General features: G+C 43.7%; 1 protein-coding gene across 1 annotated transcript in view; it reads right to left on the bottom strand.

Moving 5' to 3' along the window:
* Window positions 1–13,892, bottom strand: part of LOC101944097 (olfactory receptor 14A16-like) — a 114,779-nt gene that overhangs the window by 33,350 nt on the left and 67,537 nt on the right. The window lies entirely within an intron of this gene.

The following is a 13,892-nucleotide window of genomic DNA, read 5'->3' as shown; positions in this document are numbered from 1 at the left end:
AATTATTAGTATTTACGAGGTTCAATTGAACATAAACCTTCATTCTAAAACATTTTGCTAGGCTTTCTCCTGGTGCGATCAGAAAACCAAATATGCAATCAACCTCTCAGAGGGTCCTATGGTGGCCACATAACTGCTCCCCAGTTTAGCACAATGAAAGAAAGATCTAAAAGCCAAGATATGATTCTTTTATGCAGTATCAGTTTTGACAGATAGATTGGTACATAGATATCCAAAAGTATCTATACACACATGAATAATCGGACAGAAACACACACACATAGATGGGTCTGCATGGGGATAGATAGACAGAGGGAGGGAGGTAGAGACAGACAGATAGAATTATTCATTTCAATTCCTTTCAATCTCCAATGCTCTTCAAAAAATCATGCATAGAAACAAATTTTGGAACGTTTTACCTTACGCCATAGGTGTAATGTGGTTGAGGCCTTGGCTTCTGACTCCCATGGAAATCTCTCTCTGTGTCTGTGCATCCCAAGTTTGTCTCCCAAGTTTCTGTCTCCCAAAATTCTGTATAAATATGTGAGGGGAAAAGTGCCCCTCTGTTATTTATATTTTCCTCTTGATTCCTAGTGCCTTACCATTGTTATGTCCAAAGAGTTCGTCTCCATTTGCAGAATATCACTGTCAAGGCTGGATCCCCACTTTGAACTTTAGGGTACAAATATAGGGGCCTGCATGAAAACTTCTAAGCTTAACTACCAGCTTAGCTCTGGTTCCGCTGCCACCATTTCAATGAATTCCCTTCCTGGGAAGCCTTGAAAAACCTTCACCAATTCCCTGGTGAATACAGATCCAAATCCCTTGGATTTTAAAACAAGGAGAAATTAACCATTCCCCCTCCTTCCTTCCACCAACTCCTGGTGAATCAAGATCCAAACCCCTTGGATCTTAAAACAAGGAAAAATCAATCAAATTCTTAAAAAGAAGGTTTTTAATTAAAGAAAAAAAGTAAAAATCATCTCTGTAAAATCAGTATGGAAATTAACCTTACAGGGTAATCAAACTTAAAGAGCTCAGAGGACTCCCCTCTAGTCTCAGATTCAAAGTACAGCAAACAAAGATAAACACTCTAGTAAAAGGTACATTTACAAGTTGAGAAAACAAAGGAAAACTAACACGCCTTGCCTGGCTATTTACTTACAAGTTTGAAATAGGAGAGACTTGTTTAGAAAGATGTGGAGAACCTGGATTGATGTCTGGTCCCTCTCAGTCCCGAGAACGAACACACTCCCAAACAAAGAACACAAACAAAAAACTGCCCCCCCCCCCAAGATTTGAAAGTATCTTGTCCCCTTATTGGTCCTTTAGGTCAGATGCCAGCCAGGTTACCTGAGCTTCTTAACCCTTTACAGGGAAAAGGATTTTGGAGTCTCTGGCCAGGAGGGATTTTATAGTACTGTACACAGGACAGCTGTTACCCTTCCCTTTATAGTTATGACAATCACAAACAGTGAGTGAAGGTGGTTATTTAAATTCATACTGCTGGGTACCTAGGGAACCATATACCCACACCATTTAAATTCAATTCAGCTAGGCAAATGTCTTTGGGACAAAAACACTCTGTAAATACAGCCCTCCCTTGAATTGTGCTCAGCACTGGCTTTAGTAGTGAGAGTGTCCCATTCTGCTCCATGGAGCACAATTCCCCCTAGCACCATGCTGGGGCATTGGGGTCAGCACTGACCATAAGGGGAGAGCATCATCTGTTGAACCCCACACCATTCCTTGCAACACGGCACCCCCTCGCACCATGCTGGGGCATTGGGGTCAGCATGACTGTGAGGGGAAAGCATGTATTGAGTCATGCACACTGCCCCGGAAACACAACCCCCCCCCCTAGTGCTGCACCAGGGCATTTGGGTAAGTAGTGGCTGAGTAACCATCACACATGCTATTTCCTACAGTTATGTTATTCATTGTTAGTGCCCCATCTAAATGTTGCCCCTATCCTAAATCAAGAAGTGATGTAAAAGGTCCTAACTTAAGGCAGGTAAATCAATAGGTGCATGTTACCCAGGTGCTTCTGGCACAGACTTCATAATGCACCAGAGACACAAAGTGTGCTGGATATATTGGACCATAGATGGTTAATGAGTCAGATCCTCAGATGGAATAACTTGGCATAGCTCCATCAAAGTCAATGGGCCAGATGATCCCCAACTAGTGAAAATCAGCTGTCCCCTCACTGAAGTAAATAGGACAGATCCTCGGCTAGTGTAACTTGACATTAAAGTCAGTGGATCCAATCCACAGCTGGTGTTAATCAGCAGAGCTCAGTTGAAATCATTGGGCCTAGACTGATCTACACCAGCTGAAGATCTGGCAGCAGCTGAAGATCTGGTCCACTGCTGACCTGTCAGAATCTTCCTGTATTTCTAATGCTCCTGCCAATGCTAGAACCTGTCTTTGAATTTGTCTTGGAAGGAGTTTGGTGTATGGGGCATGGAACAGGAGAGTTGGATTTATGGAATAGTCTACTGGAGCTGGACAAGAAAAGAGGTCACAAAAAAAGTTAGGGGCAAAGATTTTCCAAACTGACTAGAGATTCTGGATGCCCCAATTTCTGGCAGCCCACCTTGAGATGCCTTAAAAGGGGGCTCCCTTTAAGAAAGTGCTAAGCGTCTTTCCTTAAAAATCAGGTGTCTCAAGTTGGGCACTCTAGAATCCAGAGTTATTAGCCATTTTAGAAAATCTTGGCCTAAAAGCCCACTCATCTCAATGTTGGCACACTGGAAAAGAAAAGAAAAGAAAAGAAAAGAAAAGAAAAGAAAAGAAATACAATTTCAGCAGCTTCTAATCTTCTGTCACAGAAGCAAGTTACCAGAGGTTAATTCCCAGCTGCAAAACCAGTGCAGAATTAAATGAACTTTCTTTAACTTTATTCCCAGAAGTTTTAATTACCAAGAAACAAAGGTTTTAGTGACAAAGAGACAAGTTGCGTCCCTTTGAGGCATCTACACAAACAAAACATTGTGAATTGGGGGAGCCTTGGAACTAATTAGTTGCTGAAAGTTTTGGGGAAGACAGTTCACCAACTTTTCCTGAAGTGCCTTATGTCACCAGCTTCTGAAGCAATCAGCACAAGAGAAGAGCACTATTTATCCAGGTTCAGTCTCAACTTTGCAACTGGACCTTGCAGAAAATTAGTTCTAATGCTCATCTTTCATGACCCACATTTTCACCTTAAAAGGACATAATTTGAAGAAGGTGGGTGCTCCACCCTTTTTGAACATCCGGCCCCTTCAATGTGTCTCAAGTTGGGCACAGTAAATAAATAAATCCATAAACCAAAGCACCAAAAATCACTAGTCGCTTTTGAAAATGAGAGCCTCAGACATCCAGCTAGATAGGGCTGGCACAGAGATGTTGATTCTCCTACTACTCAAGTCAATGGGAAAACTCCTGTTGACTTGAATGGCGCAGGATCATACCAGAGTTGTTAACCATCTCAATGGTTAAATGACCCAGTTTGTTTGGAAGTTACTCTTAGTCTATACTTGGAGGTTAGGAGGAATTATATCCTGGAGGCAGTTTATCCAATAACTGACTTCACTGCACAGTTATTTGTGTTGTCAGATGCCACCGGTGTAGTTCTCTGCTCTATCCAATGTTGACAACAGTTGGCTGCATGTGTGTGTTCCCTCTGTGTGCTGCCCCAGCTCTGCGCAGATAGCTGACACAGCAGACCCCGAGAGAGCCCCCAATGACCACAGACTCCGATAAGCTATGAAGGCACCCAACCAGGTTTATTGTCAAATGAAACACAGCTCCCCAGATCAGATGTCTACAGTTCTGCTAGTACATATGTGCTCCCTGACAATGGACACAGCTCAGTCAGTGGCAAGACACTCCACTGCCCCGTAGGCCAGACAAAGACACCACCCCAGGGATGCATTCTTATACACAGATACAAACAAGTTACACATCACTCCTGATGTATTGAGGTGCAACCCCTCTATGTAGTAAGGTGCCGCCTCTCACCTTGCACATGTTGGTTTGGGCCCTCTGATGGTGTCGCTAGACTAGATATGGGGACAGAGTAGGCAACGAGGTTTGCTACAGGGATTGGTTCCTGGGTTGGTGTTTTTGTGGTGTGGTGTGTAGTTGCTGGTGAGTATTTGCTTCAGGTTGGGTGGTTGTCTGTAAGCGAGGACTGGCCTGTCTCCCAAGGTCTGTGAGAGTGAGGGATCATTTTCCAGGATAGGTTGTAGATCGTTGATAATATGCTGGAGAGGTTTTAGCTGGGGACTGTACGTGATGGCCAGTGGTGTTCTGTTATTTTCCTTGTTGGGCCTTCCTGCAGTCGGTGATTTCTGGGTACCTGTCTAGCTCTGTCAATCTGTTTCCTCACTTCCCCAGGTGGGTATTGTAGTTTTAAGAATTCTTGATAAAGATCTTGTAGGTGTTCGTCTCTGTCTGAGGGATTGGAGCAAATTCAGTTGTATCTTAGGGCTTGACTGTAGACAATGGATTGTGTGGTGTGTCCTGGATGGAACTGGAGGCATGTAGGTAAGTATAGCTGTCAGTAGGTTTCCGGTATAGGGCGGTGTTTATGTGACCATCACTTATTTGCACTGTAGTGTCCAGGAAGTGGATTTCTTGTGTGGACTGGTCCAGGCTAAGGTTGATGGTGGGGTGGAAATTGTTGAAATCCAGGTGGAATTCTTCAAGGGCCTCCTTTCCGTGGGTCAATACGATGAAGATGTCATCAATGTAGCAGAAGTAGAGGAGGGGCACTAGGGGACGAGAGCTGAGGAAGCATTGTTCTAAGTCAGCCATAAAAATGTTGGCATACTGTGGGGCCAGGCGGGTACCCATAGCAGTGCCACTGACTTGAAGGTATAAGTTGTCCCCAAATTTGAAATTGTTGTGGGTGAGGACAAAGTCACAAAGCTCAGCCACCAGGCATGCTGTGGCCTCATCAGGGATATGTTCCTGACAGCTTGTAGTTCATCCTCATGTGGAATATTGGTGTAAAGCGCTTCTACATTCATGGTGGCCAGGATGGTATTTTCAGGAAGATCACCAATGCATTGTAGTTTCCTCAGGAAGTCGGTGGTGTCTCGAAGATAGCTGGTAGTGCTGGTAGTGTAGGGTCTGAGGAGAGAGTCCAAATAGCCAGATAATCCTGGTGGCAGTCCCAAAGGGGGTTTCTGTGATCCAACCCATCACAGTATATTCGTGCTAACTATCTGTGACCCTTCCAGACTTCCCTGATATACTGAGCCTCTCAGTGACCCCAGAGCACCGAGTCTGAATAACGGGACAATCCCTAAATCTGACGTGATTGGCTCCTGGCAATCCCAAACTCTGGAGGAGGTACTTTTACAGGGTCAGTGAAAAAATGGCCTGCATCCTGCTGCCCCCACATGTGCTTGTTGGCTCCATCATGCTTCAGATGCTCAGGGTGGCCTGGTTGCTGTCCAGAGCATACGACTGCCAGAACTGGACTGCAGAGTCCACCCAAATTCCTTGGTCCAAGAAGGGTAACACCATGCATATATCTATGATGGTGGCAGCCTCGTTCCCTTGCAAACATTGGGGGTGTTTGTCATCAGGGAAATATTCTGGGGACCACCATATCATTCAGCAGCAGCATAGGCTGGGATGGGTTTAAGTGAGTTAGGAACCCCATGTCCACTGAAATCTAGTGGGAGTTAGATGCCTAATTCTTTTAGGTACCTTTGAAAATATCACTACATTGGTTAGTTGTAGCTGGTGTTATGTGTTCGGTGGGAGTTGGGGGCCTAACTCACTTAGGCTCATCTGAAAATGTCCCCTGCCACATTCATCACTCCCATTCCCATTGTGTTACATGGGATTGTGATAGCTGGAGATATGGGACATCTCAGGTAGAGCTGGTCAGAAAACGAGGACTTTTTGGTGAAACTATTTTAGCAACCAAAACCCAAATATTTACAGCCCCAAATGGGCACTATTTAAGCATGGAAGACATTCCAGGAAGCTGTATGTGTAACCTGGCAGGAGCTGGCCTGTTCCTACAACAGCGCCCGCTCTTGTTCCCTGCTTCGGTCTCTGGCTGTGTTCTCCAGCTCTGATTCCTGGCTTGACTCCTGACCTGTCTCTGGCCCTTGGCTTGGATCTTGATCCCTGACTAGACTCCTGATGCTGACTCTGAATTTAGGACTGACTCCTGGTTTCTGACTCTGGCTCTGACCCCTGCTCCAGCCACTAGGCCCTTCTCCTGCTCTGACCACATGACCTGAGTCCTGGGCCAGACTGCCCACATCCTGGTCGTGACTGCTATGGCTGGAGAACACCATAGACTCACATGTAAAACTCAGACCATCTTATTGCAAAAGTGCCATCTCTGGCCACTTGAGCTCACAGAGTTCAGCCCTTTGCTGTTCACCATGTAAGGGTGGGATTGTCACAAGTACCAGAGCATGAATGTGACTCTTGCTCCTAGATGACTTAGGATTCATCTACACTGCAATAAAAACTCACGCATGGCCATGGCTGGCCTGGGTCAGCTGACTTGGGCTCATGGGGCTATAAAACTGCAGTGCAGATGCTCCCACTTGGTCTGGAGCCTGGGCTCTGAAACCTGGTAAGGGGGGAGGGTCTCAGAGCCTGGGCTCCACACCAAGCAGGGACATCTATGCTGCTATTTTTAACCTTGCAGCTCAAGACCCATGAGCCCAAGTCAATTGAGACTCAGTGCTGCAGATTTTTTATTGCAGTGTAGACGTACCCTTAGGTGCTTTTGAATATCTCACCCAAAGGGTCTATGGCACATTGCTGTGCAGTGCCAACTCTCAGAGGATAAATCTATCTCATTCGCTGGCTGTGCCACACAGATGCATTTCCTCCTCTTCTTGGATACAGTCAAGTGTTTGCTTCCATGTCCTACAACCATTACCTGGCGATATGCCACCCACTGCATTACACGTCCAGAATGACCAAGGGGGCATGCATATGGCTGACACTGATCTCCTGGCTGTGTGGCATCCTCATCTCACTGGGAAACGTGGCTTGGATATTCATCCTGCCATTCTGTGGGCCTAATGAGATTGAACATTTCTTCTGTGACTTCTTTCCGGTGCTAAAGCTGGCCTGCGTCAACACATCCCCAGACGCGGTCGCAATCCTAGCTAGCAGCACGCTCATCACTGTCCTGCCTTTGCTCTTCACAGTGGGATCTTACACATGTATCATAGGCACCATCCTGAAGATGCCATTGGTGGAGGGCAGGTCTAAGCCTTTTCCACCTCTTCCTCTCACCTCATCATGATGGCATTCTTCTACTGCTCTATGTCTCATATCCAACTGCTACCTGGACTGGGACAGGTTCCTTTTCCTGTTCTACACAGTGGTAATGACCATGCTAAACCCAATCATCTACAGCTTAAGGAGCAAGGAGGTAAAAGGGGCTCTGTGGAGAACCTTATAGAGAAAATTGTTCTCCTAAGAATCACTTGGTTGGCATTTTCAGGAGGACACATTGGCGTTACGTGTAAAATTTGTGTAGAGCTAGTCATAATTATTTTGACCAATTTCTTTTTTCAAAGAAAAAGACAATATCATATAAATCACAATACTTTGTAAAAACCGGTTGGTTTCAATGATTTTTTTCCAATGTAAAAAATATGATTTTTCATTTATTTTCAGACACCTACTTGTGTTTTGTTTCTGTTTTCAAAACCTAGAAAAAATAATCAGTTTTTGGATTTTTTCCCTCCACCCTGTTTTTTAACATTTCCTCCTTTTTTTTCCCCACTGGGGGTGAAAGAATGAGAGGATGAGGAGAAAAAGTGGGGAGTGGGAATTCAAAAAACAAAATTTCAAAAACAAACATTTTAGGTTTTTGAAAAACAAAATGAAAAGAAAATTAGGATTCAAAACAAAACAAAACATATTTGTTTAGAATTTTTAGTCAAAAATTGAAAAGTTTCACTGAAAAATTTAAAAGGGGAAAATTTTCTTCAAAATTTTTAATCAGAGAAAGATTTTGATTTTTTTTGACAAGCTATGTCTGTTTTTTTAACCAACTGTTTTAGTCCCCTTTGAGAATCCCAACTTTCTTTTCTTTCCCTTCTCCCTTGTTCATGTTCACTCACCTCCTTGCCCTTTGTCAGCCTTGTCTATCTAGGCAGAGATTTTCAAAGCCACCTATTAGATGTGGATGTCCACATCACAACAATTTTAATGGGAATTGGCAATTCAAATTGCTTACACACCTTTGAAAATCTAAGCCTTAGATTGCTTTAGGCCAGGGATTCTGCATGTGTGTCTGTACAGCATCTGGCACAGTGGAGCCCTGATCTCTTTTAGCATGGTCGGAGCTATTAGTTGCTCCTTTAATACAAGTAATAAATAGTAATAATCCGCAGGATAGTGAAATTATGAGTCTGCATTTTCTCAGGGTGCTGGCAGAAAGTGGTTTGGGGCTGTGATCTAGGACACTGTCTCCTGTTGTTTGAAACCTCCCATGTTTAGGGAAACAGGACTTTGTACATTTTTTGTAAATAAACAGGATTGTATCATAGATAGCAGGCTCCAGCATCAATATGTCCTAACTGGAGCAACCTGTAAAACCCTGATTTTTTGGCTAGCTGCTCAGGACAAAAGGGCTAATATTTAGGGCTGTCAATTAATCACTATCATCTCAAGTGATTAACTCAAAACAAATTAACTCAATTAAAAAAATAATTGTGATTAATCTCAGTTTTAATCTCACTGTTAAACAATAATAGAATACCAATTTAAATTTATTATGAGTGTTTTTAGGTGTTTTTCTACATTTTCAAATATATTGATTTAAATTACAACACAGAATACAAAGTGTACAGTGCTCACTTTTTATTATTATTTAAAATGTTTTATTATTTAAATTATTAATACTAAATTAAATTGATATTCTATTATTAACTCTGTAATTAATTGTGATTTATTTTTTTAATCTTGTGATTAATCGTGATTAATTTTTTAATAATTTTACAGCCCTAATAAATATCCATCCCTTTTTTGAACAGTTAATCCCAGACCTCAATGATATGAAGCAGTGGGTCACCATGCATTGATCAAAAAGTATTCATTTTCCTGAGCTTTAAATTTGTTATCTTGTCAGTATCACTGGATGCTCTTTTTATGCCGCACCATCTCACTAGGACGTCCTGTTTAGTTGTTTGTCCACTGAAATCCCTAAATAATTTTCATTATTAGTATTTTTTTATTATTTGTGTTACCATAGTGCATAGGATCCCTAGTCATGGATCAAGACTCCATTGGGCGAGGTGCTGTACAAACATAGAACAAAAAAGACAGCCCCTGCCTCAAAGAGCTTAGAATTCAAATATAAGAGAAGACGCAACAAATGGGTACAGATAGACCAGCAGGGGAGTACAAGCAAACAATACTGGTCAGCATAACAGGGAATGGTTTCAACGCCCCAGCAGACTACTTGTTGTCAAGTTTTTGTACACATCACGGCAAAGGAGAGTTTTAAGGTGGACCTTGAAGGATAATGAGTTTATTTTGCAGGTGTTATGGGGAACTTCTCCCAGAAATAAGGGGAGAAGTTCCCTTCCACAACGGATAGATATCTCCCTTCCCCCACATCATTCTCTGCTACCCAGCCACCTGAATCTGTAAAAATTATCACACTATACTGCCCTCCTCCATCCAATGGCCCCAAACTATTTAGACACCAATTCCCACCATGAGTCACCAGCAGAGGCTGAATCTGGAAGCCCCAACACAAGGCACAGCCTTTTACCACGGAGGTAAAGGAGTAATGCTGTCAGCTGGATAGCAGTAGCAGGCTGTTATCCTCCATGAAGCCCAGCCACTAGAGGGTGACACAGCACACTAGGAGACCATGTTCCTCAGTGGATTGATCACTAGGGCTGGCCAGAAAACAAGAATTCTATTTTGTGAAAAACTGAGGTTTCAAAATTTGTTTTCAGTCCACAGTGGAATGAAAAAGAAACCTTTCAAAAGAGAGTGAGACACACTCCAGATCAACCAATAGCACACTGGTTAGGGCACTCACCTGAGCTGTGAGAGGTCAACGTTCAAGTTTCTGCTCTGCCTGAGTGAGAGGAAAAACTTCAAAGGAGGTCTCCCACATCCCAGGTGATGGCTCTAACCACCAGGCTACTGGCTAATCTGGGATAGCTCTGGCTCTTTCTTACCAGAAATTCCATCCTGGCCCTAAAAATCCTTCCCAACCTTCCCAATGAAATTGTCATTGAAACTGATATGCTTCTGCAAAACATTGTGGTTTGGTGAAAAGGCATTTTTTTAAATGGAAAATGATTTTTCTTGAACATTTTTCGATCAGCTCAATTGAGAATGGGCCTCAAACACAGGAGACCTAGTTCTGCTCCCAGCTCTATGGAAACTTTTCATTGCCATAATGGCAAAACGTTCTGTTTGGATTTTATCATTTCAGTGTGTTTTGTTCTGGTTTTTATATTATATTGAAATAGCAAATGGGATATTATATATATTTTACATTATAGCAGGGGTGGGCAACCTTTCAGAAGTGGTGTGCCGAGTCTTCATTTATTCACTCTAATTGAAGGTTTTGCGTGCTAGTAATAAATTTTAAGGTTTTTAGAAGGTCTCTTTCTATAAGTCTATAATATATAACTAAACTATTGTTGTATGTAAAGTAAATAAGATTTTTAAAATGTTTAAGAAGCTTAAAATTAAATTAAGATGCAGAGCCCCCCAGACAGGTGGCCAGGACCCGGGCAGTGTGAGTACCACTGAAAATCAGCTTGTGTGCCAACTTTGCATGCGTGCCATAGGTTGCCTACCCCTGCATTATAGTATAATGTTTTGACTTCATCAAAATGACACATTTCTATCTTAGCAAAATGAAACAAACAAAAAATTCCCTGGTTCTGGAGCAAAATTTATCTGAATATTCATTCTGCAGGAAATTTTGGCTTTTCATCCCAATTTGGAATGAAAACAAATTTTGTTATTTCCCATGGAATGGAAACTCTGTGTTGCAAACATCTCTAAACATGAACTTGATACTTGCCCAGAAGGACGGAGCATAGAATCACATTCTGGCTTCCGGGCTAACGTTCCATCCATGGGAGAGGCTGGATGACCCTAACAGGATGAGGAACCCTCCTGCGATGGCCCCGCTCCTATATCCACCATGCACCTCATTTGTCTTGTTGGTGACCTCCTCTGTGTTCTCACACATCACTCCCTCTACCTCACTGCTGACAGCAAAGCCACAGTCTCCCATCTCCATTCCCAGATGCTTTGTTACCCTCAGGTGCTCAGCTCCTCAAGGGAAAGGGGAATGTGGCCTCTGCCAGAATGCCAAAGCGGGATATTTATAGCTACCAGCTGACCAGCACTGGTATAATGGACTCTGGGTCATACACATGCTATATACACTGGATACCCGCCAGGTGAAGGAAAGACCAAGTCTTATAAGAGCAGTTCCCTCTCCATGTCTGTCTCTGGTTGACCCACACCATCAGTATCAGTGGCAGGAGCGTTATGATTCCTCTGCTGATTGATTCACAGATTCCAAGGCCAGAAGGGACCATTGTGATCATCTCGTCTGACCTCCTGCATAGCATGTGCGACACGACTTTCCCAACTTAATTCCTGTTTGAACAAGAAAGACCCCCTGCAAATAGTCTGGAGGTTAGTCTCAGTCAATTCTTGGCCTCAACATCGTTCTGTGGCAATAAGTTCTACCTTTGCTGTTGTTGCTGTTGTTCTGTTTTGGTTTTTGAAACTTTTGGATATTTGGAAATTTGGAATTCTCGTGCGCCCCTCTTTGTAACCTTGTCAAAATGTTTCTTGCTTTCCCAAAGTTCAGAGGGAGCTCCCCAGGGTAAGCTATGTCCAATTCTAATTCATCTTGCGGTGCCTCAAAGGGCCATGTGCACAGGGCTGGCTTCACCCACCCACCGAAATGCAGCCGCCTCTGGGTGGAGAATGGCAGCTGTTCTGGGACTGGAGGGGAAGGAGAATCCTGTGGCTCACTTAATGATTTACCTGCCATTGTGGGGGCCTCAGGCATTGGTGCATCTCGGTCCCTCCTGTCCCCTGTCTGCAGCACATCATAGTCTAGTCTTCTGTGGGCTGTAATATTTGGTCTCATTTTGGTTGTTGGGGTTAGTGTGAGGGTGCTGGGTGGTGCGGGTGGCCTGTGCTACATGGGAAATCAGACTAGATAATCTGGTTCCCTTCTAGGTTCAAATACTATGGCTCTATGACTGAATCCAAATGAAAAGATGGAGAGAGGGGGAAAGGAGGAGGAAGTTGACAGATCTGGGATTTGGCCAGACTTGAAATCTTAAGTACAGGGGACATTGACAGTGGTATTTTTAAAAGACCCTAAGGGCTCTAGGTGTCCAACAACCATCCAATTTCAGTGGGATTTAGGTACCCAACTCACTTAGGCGCCTTTCAAAAGCCATAGAAATTACAAGCTGAAGGGCCCTGGTGTTGTTATTTTTCAGCCAAAAGATGGTGTATCCTGCAGTTCATTGTCCACTTGCCAAATCCTAGGACATTGGTATCAACAGTAGCACAGAGGAGAGAGCGCCCCCCATAGACCCCCCGCCCCGGTCCCTGCAGCATAGCATGCAATAGCACAGCACTGGGGCACTGGGCTTAGCACTGACTGTCAGGGGGGAGCGCCCCCTACAGAGCCCCCACCCCAGCCCTTGCAGCATGGCTGGGTATCGTGGTCAGCACCAACTAGGAGAGCAGCACACCACCTGCTTTGACACACCACCTCCTATGGCACAGTGCCCTCTAGTGTCACACTGGAGTCAGCAGCAGAGTAGTACTATCTCTACTGAGCTTCCCACTCTGTTCCTTCCCATTGCACAGCTCAGCTATTGTTAATCTTTTCTCCTTCTCTCTAACCCGCCTCTGGGCAGTTAAGCTGCAGGGCGGTGGGCTTTGGCCTCTGTCCCCCCAGAGGGAAAGTGTTTGGGGTGATGCCAGTGAGGATTTCATCCTGCCCCCACCCCTCTGCCATAGGGAATTCTTTGCTGGTGAATGTTCTTCTGTAAGCTTAAGCTTAGTTTTTACATAAACCTCTGTTTTGGAAGTAGTGGTTAAGTTTACTTTCATGTTTATAAGTCTCCACCATTAGCTGAACTGTTGTGATGCCACTTATTGACCAGTCACAGTAATTGCGGTGGGTTCTCTATTCTATTGCATTGCCATTGTATCTTGCTATATTACTTGTAAGTAAAGCTGTTCCTCATGCCAACTTGGGTGTTTAATGCTTTCTGTAGAGCACTATGTATCATTTGCCCTTATCTGTGAGGCCTATTGCTAGTTTAGCCTGGAGTTGTACCTGGAATCTACCAAGGCACCCTAACAGGTATACAGTGCAAATCCAGGAGGAGGCACTGCCAACAGTCGTTCTTCCTATGAGTAGAGAGATGCTTCAGACTGGTGGATAGAAGCTTCCCAGCTATCCAATACCACCTTTGGGACCACCCCAGGATCTCCATTATCCGCAGGAATACCAGGTGCTCAGGGAAGAGAGGGTTACAGATTAAAAACAAATAACAAATATTTTTATTTGGGGCAATCAAAATTTTTCAGCAAAAAAATGAACCAAAAAATCAGTTTTCTGATGATTTATTGTTTGTTTCTGACAAACAATTGGAATTTTTAGAGGAAAGCCTGAAACCCAATTTTCTGTCAGAAAAAAAAATTAGAACATTTTTGACCTGCCCTAAGTGTGAGTTTTAAGTCCCGGGCTCTGCTCGCAAATCAGTGGAAGGGTGAGGAGCTAGTGGGGTTTCTGAGTCTCTGAACATAGCAGCTCTGCACTGTGTGTGTAAACAATGAGAGTGAGTCACTAGAATCTGTAAAGAAACAGAGGCAAGCAGACTGAC

This window comes from Chrysemys picta, chromosome 12 (assembly GCF_011386835.1).
Source record: "Chrysemys picta bellii isolate R12L10 chromosome 12, ASM1138683v2, whole genome shotgun sequence".
Classification (NCBI taxonomy): Eukaryota; Metazoa; Chordata; order Testudines; family Emydidae; genus Chrysemys; species Chrysemys picta.
The sequence above is the reverse complement of the archived record's forward strand: the minus strand, read 5'-3'. Positions and strand labels throughout refer to the sequence as shown.